This window comes from Oryctolagus cuniculus, chromosome 18 (assembly GCF_964237555.1).
Source record: "Oryctolagus cuniculus chromosome 18, mOryCun1.1, whole genome shotgun sequence".
NCBI lineage: Eukaryota > Metazoa > Chordata > Mammalia > Lagomorpha > Leporidae > Oryctolagus > Oryctolagus cuniculus.
Window position 1 is genome coordinate 21,794,359 of NC_091449.1, and position 13,184 is coordinate 21,807,542.

Sequence of the window (13,184 nt, forward strand, 5' to 3'; positions counted from 1 at the left end):
ACAGAAGCTGGCTGTGAGGGGACTGGGCACTGGGGAGGAGGAGGGAGGCAGGGAAGAGGAGAGGGGCATTGGCGCTATCAAGACATGTGGGGGCCAGGCAGCTGGCATGGCCTAGGGAATCCCTTTTATTTAAGATTAGATAGACTTGGTTGGAAGTTAGACTTGAAGATGGTCTATTAAGAAGTTGATTGTTAAGTGATATTTTTCTGAAAGGGACCCTGGAAATGCCAAAGCCAGTATGGTAGGCTAGGTGATGTGTGGTTACAAGTTGCAGGTGTGTGGTTATATGTATGTGGCCACAGGCCTGTGTGACAGGTACATGGTCACAGGTGCCTGGGCACAGGTGTGTGGTTACATGTGCGTGGTCACAGGCCTGTGGTGACAGGTATGTGGTCACAGATGAGTGGTCACAGAAGTATGGTCATAGGTACATGGCCACAGGTGTGCAATCACAAGTGTATGGTCACAGGTGCATGGCCACAGGTGAGTGGTCACTGGTACATGGTCACAGGTGTGTGTCACAGGTTTGTGTACACCTAGGACTGGGCACACTGAGGTAGCCCTGGTGGGTGCAGCCAGCATCCTCTCACCTTGAATCACTGGGTTTGCAGAGGGTGAGCGTGCATCTCCCCCCCCCACCCCCGGCTGTGTCCTGGCTCACAGCCGTCAGCCGCAGGTGCCCTCACCCAGGGACCCTTTCACTTCGTCTGCACCTGGCTTGCAGGAGAAACCGCAGAGGAGAAAGGCTTTGTGCAGCCCCCAGACGGAACTTCCTCCCCTGCTGAAGTCAGATCCAGTTCACACCCTCGCGCAGACGGCGGCTGGCGCGGGCTCTGTTTGGTAACATCGCACACGGCCACCTCGTCTCTATTTTGGTTCTGGCCAGGGCTGCTGCTTTCTGCACCTCTCAGGAAGTGGCCCCCACTTCTGGAAGGCCAGGGTGCCAGGTTCCCCCGGCTTCTTCCATTTTGGTAAATTAGGGAACAAATGGTGCCAAACTGTTCTTGTCTCTTTTGCGAGATGATTCGTAACTAGCTTATTTTCTTATTTTCTTCCCCTCCGTTGAATGAACGTGTTGACACTAAAATTAAATCATTACGCACAGCACAGATGACAATCCCCTTTATAATTACATCCTCCTAATTGGCATCCGAGGGCCCCGCTCATTTTAATGCTCGCTGGAAAATGTCTCCGACGCATTTACTCATTTTTTCATAGGTTTAAAGGTCAACAAGAATATCTTACCTTAATTTGACAAGTGTGCAGGAAATGATGCAAGACTCGTTTATGTTCAGGTAATGCACAAAGCAATCTATAAATCAAGCTGGGGGAATATTAGATGATGCCGTATCCGAACCATCTGCCTTCGTTCTCAGAAAAATCAATACCACAAAGAAAGCGCCGAACACGTAGTGATTTATGTCTTTGTGTCAGGGGAGAGATGCTGGACTTCCTGAGAGCCACTTCGGATCATCCTAGAACAGAGCCTGCGGGAAGGAGTGAGAGGGGGCACCACCTTGCCCGTGGCAGAGAGCAAATCTCACGCCCGGTTCTCCATGGCCTTTGTGTGACAAGGAATGATCCCGGCCGGGGTCCTTCATCCGCTGGACTCATGCACGCTGAGATGGTGTGGAAGGGAATTAACTAAATTGCATCTGAGTGATTGTTGCCAGGGGATGGAGGCTTAGTGCTTGGGGACCCTGGCATTCTCCAGGCTGCTTAAAACCCAGCTTGCCTTTCCGAGAGCATGCAGTAGGCTGGGATTTCTCCCAGCCATGTTGGGTGTTGGGTGTTGGAGCATGGACATCGGGAACAGGCCTTGTGGTTCTGTGAGGGGCCAGGGAAGCTCACACAAGCACCATTTTCCCCAGAGTGGTCTCGGAGAGCAGCGACTCTCAGGGGGCTGGTGACCCTCAGGCAGGTGTATCAAGCACTCAGGGGAGGGAGGAGAGGACCGCGAAGGCTTGGGATAGGATATTTAACAGTCAGAGGAGTTTTTCTGCTTGGGAAACAAAATATAAAATTATATTTTTATCATCGACTATAGAAAGCAAGGCTTTTCACCAGGGGGTGGAAAGCCCTGCAGAATTTCGAATGAGAGATTTGGGGGTTGTGAGGTTCGGTCCCGTGACGCACGTGTTGGATCTGTCGTGGGCTGTTGCCGCGTGCTGATGTTGCTATTTCCGCCGCAGTTCTCACTGGGTGTTGTAAAGACAAGGGTTTTCTGCTGGAAGGTGAGGGTGTGCTATGAGGAGAGGTTCGCATTTTCCATGGCAGAGTAGCACAAAACTGTAAGCACTGTTAAACCTGCAGAGAGGGATTTGTGGGCAGGGAGTTTGGCACAGCACTTAAGATGCAGCTTGACACACACACACATCCCCTAGCAGAGTGCCTGCTTCAAGTCTTGGCTCCTCTCCTGGGCCAGCTTCCTGCTAATGCACACCCTGGGAGGCAATGCTAATGGCTCAAGTGGCTGAGTCCCTGCCACACACATGGGAGACCTGCTTTGAGTCCCAGGCTCCTGGCTTCCATTGGCCCAGCCACTAGCTCTTGGGGGCACTTGGGGAGTGAACCAGCAGATGGAAGATCTTTCAAATACTAACTAGATAAGAAAGGTGTTTGTGTCACGTCTTTCTCCTTTCCGAGAGCTGAGGTTGGGCCTAACCCTACAAGCCAGAAAGCAAAAGTCCTGCAAAGGAGCATCATTTCTCCCGGGCACAGGCACCAGTCACTGGGCTCATGGGCTAAGTGAACTCTCAGGCACACAGACCCCATTCGTGCTTCTTGGAGTCCATGTGTGGACAGGTCCCTGGCCTGCCACACCACCCTGTGGCTGCTGGCCACAGAGGCCACAGGGCCATCTGCAAACCACACTTGAGCCTCACGACTGTGGTTTTGCTTTGTTTCTGTTGGCGTTACTGGACACGGTGCCTAAGGCCCCTATAACAGGTGGATTTGTGTCTCCGCCTATCTTCCTTGAGGTGCAGCAAGTCCTCGGCAGGGAGGCCAAGCCACCGTCCCCCAGTGCCTTAAATAGTGTTGGACCTAAATCATGTGAAATTCATTCTACAGCCTGTGCTTTTATCTCTTCTGACAAAGCTCCATGCCCTGCCTCCCATGAGAGAAATTAGTAATGGGTCACCCCACTGGGCTTGAAAACACCCATCTTCATGGAGCCCTTGCATTCCCAAAGGATCCAAATGCTCACCTTTTGGGGAGGGCCCTGGGTGCAGCTGGGTTTTGCTTGCCAAGGAGACGGAGAAGGCAGCCCTGAGACTTCTTTGTGAAGGGGCAACCTAGCAACCTCGTGAGGATGGCAGCTTCGACTCCTGCACGGGATCAAGTCTACTATTTGGCTCTTGGTTGTGAGGAATGACTGGTAGACTGTGCACCAGTTCTTGGATGTGAGTGAGGCCGGTTAAAGATGCTGCCGTTGGGACCAGTGTTGTAGTTCAGCTGGTTAAGCCACCACCCAAGACGCTGGCATCCCTTATAGGTGCTGGATCAAGTCCCCACTGCTCCACTTATGATCCAGCCCCCTGCTAATACGCCTGGGAAAAGTAGTGGAAGATGGCTCAAGTACTTGGGTGCCTGTACTCACATGGGAAACCCAGATGGAGTCAAGTTCCTGACTTCGGTCTGGCCCAGCCCCAGCCGTTGTGGCCATTTGGGGTGTGAACCAGCAGTCAGAAGATCTCTCTGTCTCTCCCTCTGTCTCTCTCCCTGTAACTTTGCCTTTCAAATAAATAAGCAGATCTCTTTTTTTGGAAAAAAAAAAAAAAAGATGCTGCCATTGAGAAAATGCTGTTTGTGTAAACCTTGGAGACTACCAGTGGGATTGATTAGGTCTCCGAACTGGAGTCAAATTTCTTCGAAGTAAATGAGCTAAATTGGAAAATAATGTTAGACTTCCATTACGGGTTCCAGCAATGCTGAATTCAGGACAAGCTCTGTGTGTGTGCCTGTGTATGTGAATACAGAGGAGAACCTTACAAATATTTTCAGAATACACTCCATCATTACATGCCAAGCATCAGCTTCGAGCATTGTGCCAATTTTTTTTAAGGCTTCAACCTTGCTAGCAAAATAATTAATTACATAAAAAGAAATTTTAAAGAATGCAATGCATTGAATATAGCTGTTTTCTTGATCCAGTGAATTCTCTGATAATATAAGGGTACCCCAAACAGTTTGTAGAAAATGGAATTAAAAGATAAGTTTATTTTGGTGCAAAAAAAAAGAAAAAAAAACACCCGAAATCCATGTGTATGAGGACTCTTTAGAAAGTTGGTGGAAAATGCAGATTATGCAGAAAGCGCTTTTGTGTTTCAAAAAATTTTTGCACCAAGATAAACTTATCTTTTTTAAAGATTCATTTGTTTGAAAGGCAGAGTTACAGAGGGAGGGAGAAAGGAAAAGAGAGAGAGATCTTCCATATGTTAGTTCACTCCTCTAAAGGGCTGCAACAACCAGAGCTAGGCCAGGCCAAAGCCAGGAACCAAGAGCTTCATCCGGTCTCCCACGTGGGTGCAGGGGCCAAGGACTAGAGCCATCTTCCTCTGCTTTCCCAGGTGCATTAGCAGGGAGCTGGATCGGAGCAGGAGCAACCAGGACTTGAACCAGCACTCATATGGGACGCCTATGTTCCCCACTGCACCTCAGTGCCACCCTCAACTTATCACTTAATTTCCCTTTCCATGAACTTTTTGAAGCACCTGCAGGGTTCTTTGGATCTGAACTGAAATTGACAAAGGTGCTTGGTGAGTTTCTGGGCTGAAGGTTATAGTTTTTTAAAGAATCATCAGAGAAATGACCAACTGCAGCACACTGTCCAAATGCATCCCTCTGAATGGTGTTTGGCAAACACAGAACTTAAAAACAAAATGCCAGCCCCGTGGCTCCTCGGGATGCACGCCAGTAGAGGTAGCCCAAGGCCGGCGGCGGCTGCGCAGGCATTTTGCCAAAATGGCCAGGCCTGCTGGTTTTCCTGTCTGGATGCAACACTCGGGGCCACCTTCCTGGAAGCCCTTCCCAGCAGCGACACTTTCTTATTTATTTATTATTTATTTTTTTCTGTGGCTCTGCCTGCAGTCTGAGCTCCTGCGTTTTTCCTGGCCACCTCCCCTGGCAGCTTGCACAGCTCCCATTTCTTCCAGGCATTCAGGCCTTGCCAACTGCAGGTTGATGGAACTGCCCGAGAGAGCTGCACTTGGGGGAGCACCATTCATCTTCCCCCAAGTAGGCGCCAGCGTGACCACAGGCCCTGTGCCCCAGGCACCGCTCCAACAGCCTTCTCCTTAGCGGCCGTGGGAGTCCTCATTAAAACCTGGCCAGGTAGCCGCAAAGGGGCTGCTACCCTCCTGTTGCAGGTGAGAAGACAGAGGCACAGAGAGGTGAAGCGAGTTACCCAGGGTGACACAGCTGGCAGGTGGTGGAGTCAGCCTGGAGCTGCGGGGCTGTCTTCCCAGTCGTCCTGTTACTCCGTTCCCTTAACTGTGAGCACCTACGTTTCCTGAGCCTGAGGATATGGAAACAGCAAGGGGCAGGGACCAGGCTGGTTGAGGAGAGTGACTTGGCGTGTTTTCTGGGATCCAGAATATCAGAAAAGCTACGGCTGACAAGTGACCCCCAGGCAAACCTTGACATCACAGCATTCCAAGTAAACGACGTGTAGGTTCCAATATCAGGAAAAAGCCCTCCTTCCAGAAGCACTGATTCTCACAGATGTCCACGTTGGGCCTGGCTTCTCTCCCCGGGCCCGTGCACAGCGGCCGCTCCTCTGGTCTGCATGGCCACCGCATCCTGCTGGAATCCAGCTTCCATAAGGGCCTCCCCTGCTCCTGCCTCACCGGAGCCAAAGCCGAGTCCTTGTCCTGGGCCTCGTGACTGGGTCCCCGTGACGTCCCTGGCCTCAGCTCCTTGCACTTCCCTTTATGTTCCTGTGTCCTCTTCTCTCCAGACACCTGCTGTCAGGATGCCCCCACCCCAGGGCCTTAGCCCAGGCGCCGCCCTGCTCTGTGGGCCTTCTCCTGCAGACATAGGCCTCCGGGGCGCCCAGCTTCCCTCAGCCTGCTTGGTTTTCCTTTCCTCCATAGGATTTCATTCCCTCTAATGCTGGGTAACTCATTTCTAGGTATATGTGTATGTTAGGTATAACTGGCTAATGTCTCAGCTTTGTCATATTGTCTGTCACTCTCCTGTTTAGAATTCCTGAGGGCAGGGTCTTTGTTTTGTTCACTGTTGGATCTCCATTGCCAAGAACAGCGCCAGGCAGCTAGTAGGTGCTCACCGAATGCTTACTGCGGCAGTGGTTTAACCCTGGAGTGGAAAGGGCCGGCTCTGTGGCACAAGGGGCCTGTAGCACTGGCATCCAATATGGGCTCTGGTTTGAGTCCCGGCTGCTCCACCGCTGATCCATTCCCTGCTAATGGTCTGGAAGATAGGCTAAGTGCTTGGGCCCCTGCACCAGGAGACTGGAAAGAAACTCCTGGCTCCTGGCTTCAGATCAGCTCAGCTCCGGCCGTTGTGGCCAACTGGGGAGTGAACCAGCGGATGGAAGACCTCTCTCTGTCTCTTCCTCTCTCTGTGCTAACTCTTCCAAAATAAAATAAAAATTTTAAAAATCAAATAGGGGTAAAGGACATTTGGCTCCACAGTTTGCACTTGGGATGCCCACATCTCGTGTCATGCCTAGGTTTTGGGGTCCCGCTCACTCTCCTGTCTGGGCTCCTGCTGAGGTGCATGCTGGGAGGCAGCAGGTGATGGCTTGGGGCCTTGGGTCCCTGCCACCCATGTGAGAGACCCGGTTTGAGTTCCTGCCTTTGGCCTGGTCCAACCCTGGATGTTGTGGGCATTTGGAGAGTGAACCAGTGGAGAGGAGAGCTCTCTCTCTCTCTTTCTTTCTCTGCTTTCAAATAAATAAAATAAATTAGAATAAAAAAAAAAAAACAGGGTCAAGAAGTAGCGTTTATGTGCGTTTTTTGTAAGTGGGGTCATCCCCTCCCCACCCGAACACCTTGTGTCCTGTTTGTGTGACTGCCCCATGGTTTTGTATTGTAGGCAGCTGCTTCTGCCTGGGCCAGAGCGGTGGGCAGGGCAGGAGCTGAGGGCGTGGCAGGAGCGGAGGGCGGGGCTGGAGCGGTGGGCGGGGCTGGAGCGGAGGGCGGGGCAGGGGCTCCGAGAGCAGGGCTGCTTGGCTCTCACAAGTGGAGGGAAAAGGAGGTGAAGGGGCTGCTGACTACCAAAGTGAGGAAAGAGGAGAACCGGCATGGATGGTCAGCTGGACCCAGCAGGGGACCGATGACCCTGGGCAGGGCCGCCTGGGTCTGTGTCTGGCAGTGGAGAGGGAGAAGGAAAAATGACCCTTTCTGAGCCACCGAGAAGGGTGAGACCTGAGCTGGAGAGGGCTGAGTTCAAGGATCTGAAGACAGCCCCGGGCAGGATGTCCCGTGTGGGACAGCTCCGCAGGCCCCCGCGGCCTCAGAAGGGGAGCCTCTCCGTCCCCTCCGGCTGACACGCACGACCCGGGAGGAGCCGGAGCCTTGCTGTGAGCCTGCTCGGGCCGAGGCGAGCTGATCAGCGCCCCCGTGGGCCTCGTTCCTTCCCAGGAGTGCCGTGCATCAGGCCAGACAGAAAACAAGCGGCTGCGATGGCGACGAGTGAATATTCATTTGGAAATGTCAGTGGGAAGTAGAGATCATGCCTTCGCTGGCTCGCCTGGCAGGATCGATTCTGGACATGACGTGAACCAGACATGACGTCTGTCTTGGGGGGAGGGGTGGCGAGGGTGCAGCCCAGGGGCCCCGAGGTGGGGCAGGGAGAGGGGGCCCCAGCGAGGCCAGGCGTGTTTCCCACCCCTCTCCCTTCCTCCCAGGTCTGGGGCTACTGAGTGAAACTGGAGCCAAGAGCGTGTTTATGGGGTGTGGGGGTCCCCCAGGGCCCTTGTCTTGAGTAGGGCCTGGGGCACATCTGCTCGCATGAAAGGACTCAAAAGGCCTCAGGATGTGCAACTGGAGGGGAGAGGAAGGGGCTGCTGAGCCTGCCCCCTTTCTGGGCGCCCTCTGGAGGGGCCTCTGGCCTGGTCTCAGACCTTTGTCCCCTCTTCCAACAGTGCAGCCCACCTCTGCCCAGCCGGGGCTGCAGCCTGGGGAGGCTGTGAGCTCTGAGACCAGGGCCCTGAACTGTGTGTGCCCCTTTAGCCTGGGATGGTTTCACCCGCGTTGCCTGGGGAGCACTGTCCCTGGCTAGAGGATCAGGGGATGGAGGTGAGCGGTCACCACGGCTGGCCTGGAGGGCCGGGGGCCCTGCCAGCTCTCTGCCAGGTGCAGTGTCACCTAGGTGTGGCCCGCCCTGCCCCAGGCCCAATTAACCATCTGCAGGAGCTGCCGCGAGCGTGGGGGAGGGTCGCAGTCCCGCTTCTCTGTGCAGCCTGCTCAGCTAATGAGGGGGTTTGTGAAATTTTTAATTACGGCTTCCGTGCCTCGCTTAATTATTTGCATATGGCTTCTACAAGGGAGACGAGGACGTCTGCATGCAGCCCCGCGCCTCAGCCCCGCATTTGACTTTAATTAAAGGCAGAACCCGAGGTCTTCCCATCACTAATGATCGTGGAAAATTAGCTGCCAGTTCCCAGGGGTCGGCAGAGTGATGCACCCTGGGGTGGAGAGGGGGTGAAGGGGGAATGCGGTGGGGGCACCGATGGCTCTGCTGAGCTGCCACTCCTGAACCCCACCCCCCACTGCCCTCCCTCCAGGCTGGGTGGGGCAGGTCCCCTCCTCCCCCCACAGCTCTCCTCTGCCCGGAATGGGGCTTGACCTTGGGCAGCCCCCTGGAGGAAGTGCTGCTGAGCTGGGGCGAGGGCTGCTCAGGGGTCCTCAGGAGCAGAGCATGGCCTGGCTAGGGCCGGACTGCTCCCAGTAGTGGCCACGGGTGGAGGATTGAGAGGTTCTGAAACACATGTGTGTACATACGCATCTGCTTGGCACATGCTCCCCACAGCACACAAAACAAAGCCAGAGACATGTCTGCACATTCACACACGCGTGCACACGTGTGCAGTCACGCCGTGTTCACGCGCGAGACTGTCAGTTCTTCTCCACCTCATGGTCCCTCAAGTTCCCACTGAGGCTGGTGTCCGCTTGAGAGCCACGAGCCAGTGCCACAGGAGTCTGTGGCTAAGCTGGGGGGGGATGGCGGGTTGGAGACCTGAATTCAAGTCCCGGCTCCATTGCTACCTTGCTGGGTGGCTGTGGAATGAGGGTGACAGTGGTTCCCTGAGCTGTTGAATGGAACAAAGCAAAGGACGTGTCATGGGTTCAGTGCCAGCTCCACATCCCCTTCTTCACTGTCTCCTACTTATTGAGCTTGGGAGGCACTGAGCCCACCCCCAGCTCCAGGAGGAGCAGGTGCATCCCACTGGGTCCAGCAACCCAGGCCTGCCCCAGTCATGGGGCATTCCCAGTCCCATGCAGGATATTCCATCAGTTCAAGGTCCAGGGGTTTTACTCCCAGGTTGGGGATGGGGCTGTCTCTTTGGATCCCTGTATCCTGCACTGTGGCTGCGGCCATTGAACCACGAAGGGAGCCCTCTGAGGATAAAAGGCACCCCAAGGAGAGAGGAGCAGAGCTACAGGCAGGACCTGGGTCTCAAGGCCTCAACATTCGCACTGCCTAGGGTTTTCTGCTACCCACCTGCAGTCGCATCCTGGTCGATACCCAGTGTGTGTCAAATGCTCGGCCAGACGCCATCTGCACACAGTTCAAGGCAACTGTTGAGCCAGGCGAGAGCTGGTTTCCTGGCAACTTCCCGTCCCACGGAGGAGGTTGCCCTGTAGGTCAAGGCCAAGCATTCCTGCTGTGGGGCCTGAATTAGTCAGCTTGGGCTGCAGTAAGAAACCACCACAGACTGGGTGGCTTAAACAGTTGAAATTGATTGTCTCACAGCTCTGCAGGTTGGGAGTCCAAAATCAAGGTTGGTTCCCTCTGAGAGCTGCGAAGGAAGGATTTGCTGCTGCAGTTGTTGGCTTGCCTTGGCTTGGAGATCTCTGCCTGTGTCCTCCCTGTGTGGGCCTGCCCTGAGCTCCCCTTGTATCAACACATCAGCGTGGGTCTGCACAAAGCTCCTTGAGCCAGTAGACCTTGTTTGTATCCAGGAGTCATGGGAATGTCCCCTATCTGAGCTATGCTTGCCGTGCAAGGGTGGCATGGGGTGGGCTGCAGTTTAGGACTTGAGTTCTGATTGGTTCAGGTGAGTTTTTAAAATGTGCACGGCTAGACATGGGGCTGGCGCTGTGGTGCAGCAGGTTAAGCCACTGCCTGTGATGCTGGCGTCCCGTATTGGAGCACTGGTTCAAGTCCTGGCTGCTCTGCTTCTGATCCAGCTCTCTGTTGATGCAACTGGGAAAGCAGTGGAGAATGGCCTGTGTGTTTGAGCCCTTGCCACCCATGTGGGAGACCTGGATGGAGTTCCTGCTCCTGGCTTCAGCCTGGCCCAGCTCCTGCCAGTGCACTCATTTGGGAGAGTGAACCAGCATGTAGATCTCTCCCTCCTTCTCTCCCTCTCTGGCATTCTGCCTTCCACGTAAATAAATAAATCTTTCAAAAAACAAATTAAATGTGCATTGTCAGACAGTTTGAGAGTCAGGAAATTTCAAGTTAGAAACCTGAATTTCCAAATTGGAAGATCTGAATCTGCTGCCGAGGGCCTTGGGGTGGGTCGTTTAAAATGACATGTTCATTATTGATGTGTCATATGGTTGTGACAGGGAAGGGTTGCTCCAGAGACAGGTGTTCCCTGAAGACCAGTGTCCAGCTACTTTGGGATCCATCATAAAGGTATGCTTTCACCCATGCCCGCCTTCTTTTCAGCAACCTTGTGAGATGCCAGAGCTCTAGGGACCCTTCATGTGGTCAGCTGATAGGTGGTCCAGGCACAGTGTGGGGCCCTGGGTGCGCTGTCCTGCTGCGGGATGCTCCCCGGCTGAGGACTGCCTGCAGCCTGGCAAGCAGACGTCGTAGTGCACCATGCCCAGGCTTACAAAGGTTTACAGGGTTTCTGTGTGTGTCCTTGAGACTGAGGAATAGGATCCACCAGGACAGGACCAAGGTGGCAGGCTCAGGAAGGAAGAAACCAGTGTGGTTCACCAGCCAAGAAGTCAGAAGAGCTTGATTGTAGAGAAGCAAGCACCCTGCAGAGAGAGGATGGGGACCACCAGCCACCCACACACCCACCCAGAGCTCTGCACTCTACCCCAGGACAGCTCCCCTCACCAACAGCCCTATGGCCTCAGCCCACCATGGCACCTACTTACAGATCAGGAAACCAAAGCTCAGAGACGTAACAGCATGCCCAGAGTCTCCCACTGGAGTGCTCAGTAGCAGGAGCTCTCTTCCCTACACTGTAGCCTTCTGGTTTACCCACGTGTAAGGAGAAGCCCAATAGCTCCCTCGGAACACATCGGAGGGTACCTCACCTAGCCTGGGGCCATCAGGGGGTGGTGAGAGATGAGGGTGTGAGGTCATCGGGGACTGTGTCTTTGGGGGCCACTCTGAGACATTTGAAGCCCCCAGGCCCTCAGAGGCTTCTGAGCAGGGTGCTGCCTGCAGATGTCCCTCAGGCCCATTGCAGCTGAGAGGAGCTGTCCAGGCCACAGGTGCTGAATCAGAGCAGCACTGGGGTCTGGCAAACATTGACAGCACACCTGCCAGAAGGCTCAGTCTGCAGTAGGATGGAGGGGGAGGGAGGGAGGATTTAAGAGGAGCCCAAATTTCTGGATTTCCAGCATCCTGTGGAGAAGTGGGGGTGTCTGTGGGGCCAGTGGGATAGGGGAGACATATATATCAGCAGGAAGAAGTCCTAGGGAGAGCATTGTGGAGGAGGTAGACTCCTGTCTTGTGCACTCCAGATCACTCCAAGCCCTGTCCCCAGCCTGGTGGCCATAGGAACATTGTTCCTCCACACAGCAGCCAGGGTAAGACCAGGAGAATGGATTGTTCTGCTCTATGCTTAGTCTTGGAGCCTTCAGATTGGAAGAAATCAGCCTATTCATAGAAGTGCTCCGGGGAAAATCAAGAATGGGGTGGTCTCCTTGAGTGCCAGCTTAGAGTGGCCAACCCGCTTCCAAAGGGGGTGACCATGTGCATACTCTACAGATACACAAAGTGCACCTGTTGGATTGCACAGCACTGCAGCTAAAGCTCCTGTCTGGCCCCAGTGTGCCAGCCTCCCTTCTCTTTTGCCATCCTCTTTTTTTTTTCCCCGCTCATTCTTTTTTTAAGATTTATTTATTTTGAGACAGAGTTACAGAGAGAGGTGGAGACGGACAGAGAGAGAGAGAGAGAGAAAGGTTTTCCATCCACTGGTTCTCTCCCCAAATGGCCACAATGGCTGGAGCTGAGCCAATCCGAAGCCAGGAGCTTTTTCCGGGTTTCTCACCAGGAGCTTCTTCCGGATCTCCCACGTGGGCGCAGGGACCCAAGGATTTGGGCCATTTCCTGCTGCTTTTTCGGGTGTATTAGCAGGGAGCCAGATTGGAAGTGGAGCAGCCGGGACTCGAACTGGTGCCCATATGGGATGCCAGCACTTCAGGCAGGGGCTTTAACCCTAGGTGCCACAGCGCCAGCCCTTTGTGCCCCCACTCTTGATGGCTCTGTCTGCTCACCATACCTCGTCTGAGCACAGAACCAGACACTGTTGGCAGCCGGACACACAAGGCCTCCTTGTGCCAGCCACAGGGAGAGGGATTCCCTGGAAGGAGGTCAAACCTCCCTGCCTTTCTCTCCTCCTCAGGAGTCTCTGGATTGCTGATTGCAGCTTGGAGGTGGCCACCCCCTGCCAGGGGCCAGGGCACCCAGGCTTACTCACACACAGCTTTCTGTCCATATTATACCCCAACTTTCAATTTTGAGGAGTAAATATGCAATTTCTTCCTCCCTGTAATTTTTCCCTGCTGTGGCTATGGATGTCAGAGCAGCTGGAAAATGTGAATAGCTCAGTGCTTTCTAAAAGTAAAAGCAGGCTGGCCATGCAGCCTCATGCGTCCCCGGCTGCTCTTAGCAAGACCCAGCGGCTCTGCTGGGCGGAGCTGCTCTCCAGGTTGTACTGTCAGGGGAACTCTTAACCCAAATAATCTGTATCCCCGCCTTCCATTAGCAACGAGATAATTGTCCAGGAGTACGTGTGTGCC

At 54.1% G+C, this 13,184-nt stretch overlaps 1 protein-coding gene across 3 annotated transcripts in view; it reads left to right on the forward strand.

Annotated features, from left to right (window-relative positions):
• Nucleotides 1-13,184, forward strand: part of CHST8 (carbohydrate sulfotransferase 8) — a 119,576-nt gene that overhangs the window by 35,060 nt on the left and 71,332 nt on the right. The window contains exon 1 of one of the 3 annotated variants that reach the window (XM_051846730.2): nt 10,783-10,833. The exons of the other annotated variants lie outside the window; for them this stretch is intronic. The gene's annotated coding sequence lies outside the window, so the exon portion shown is untranslated. Of the gene's footprint in view, nt 1-10,782; nt 10,834-13,184 lie in introns of those variants that run through there. 3 annotated transcript variants of the gene reach the window in all.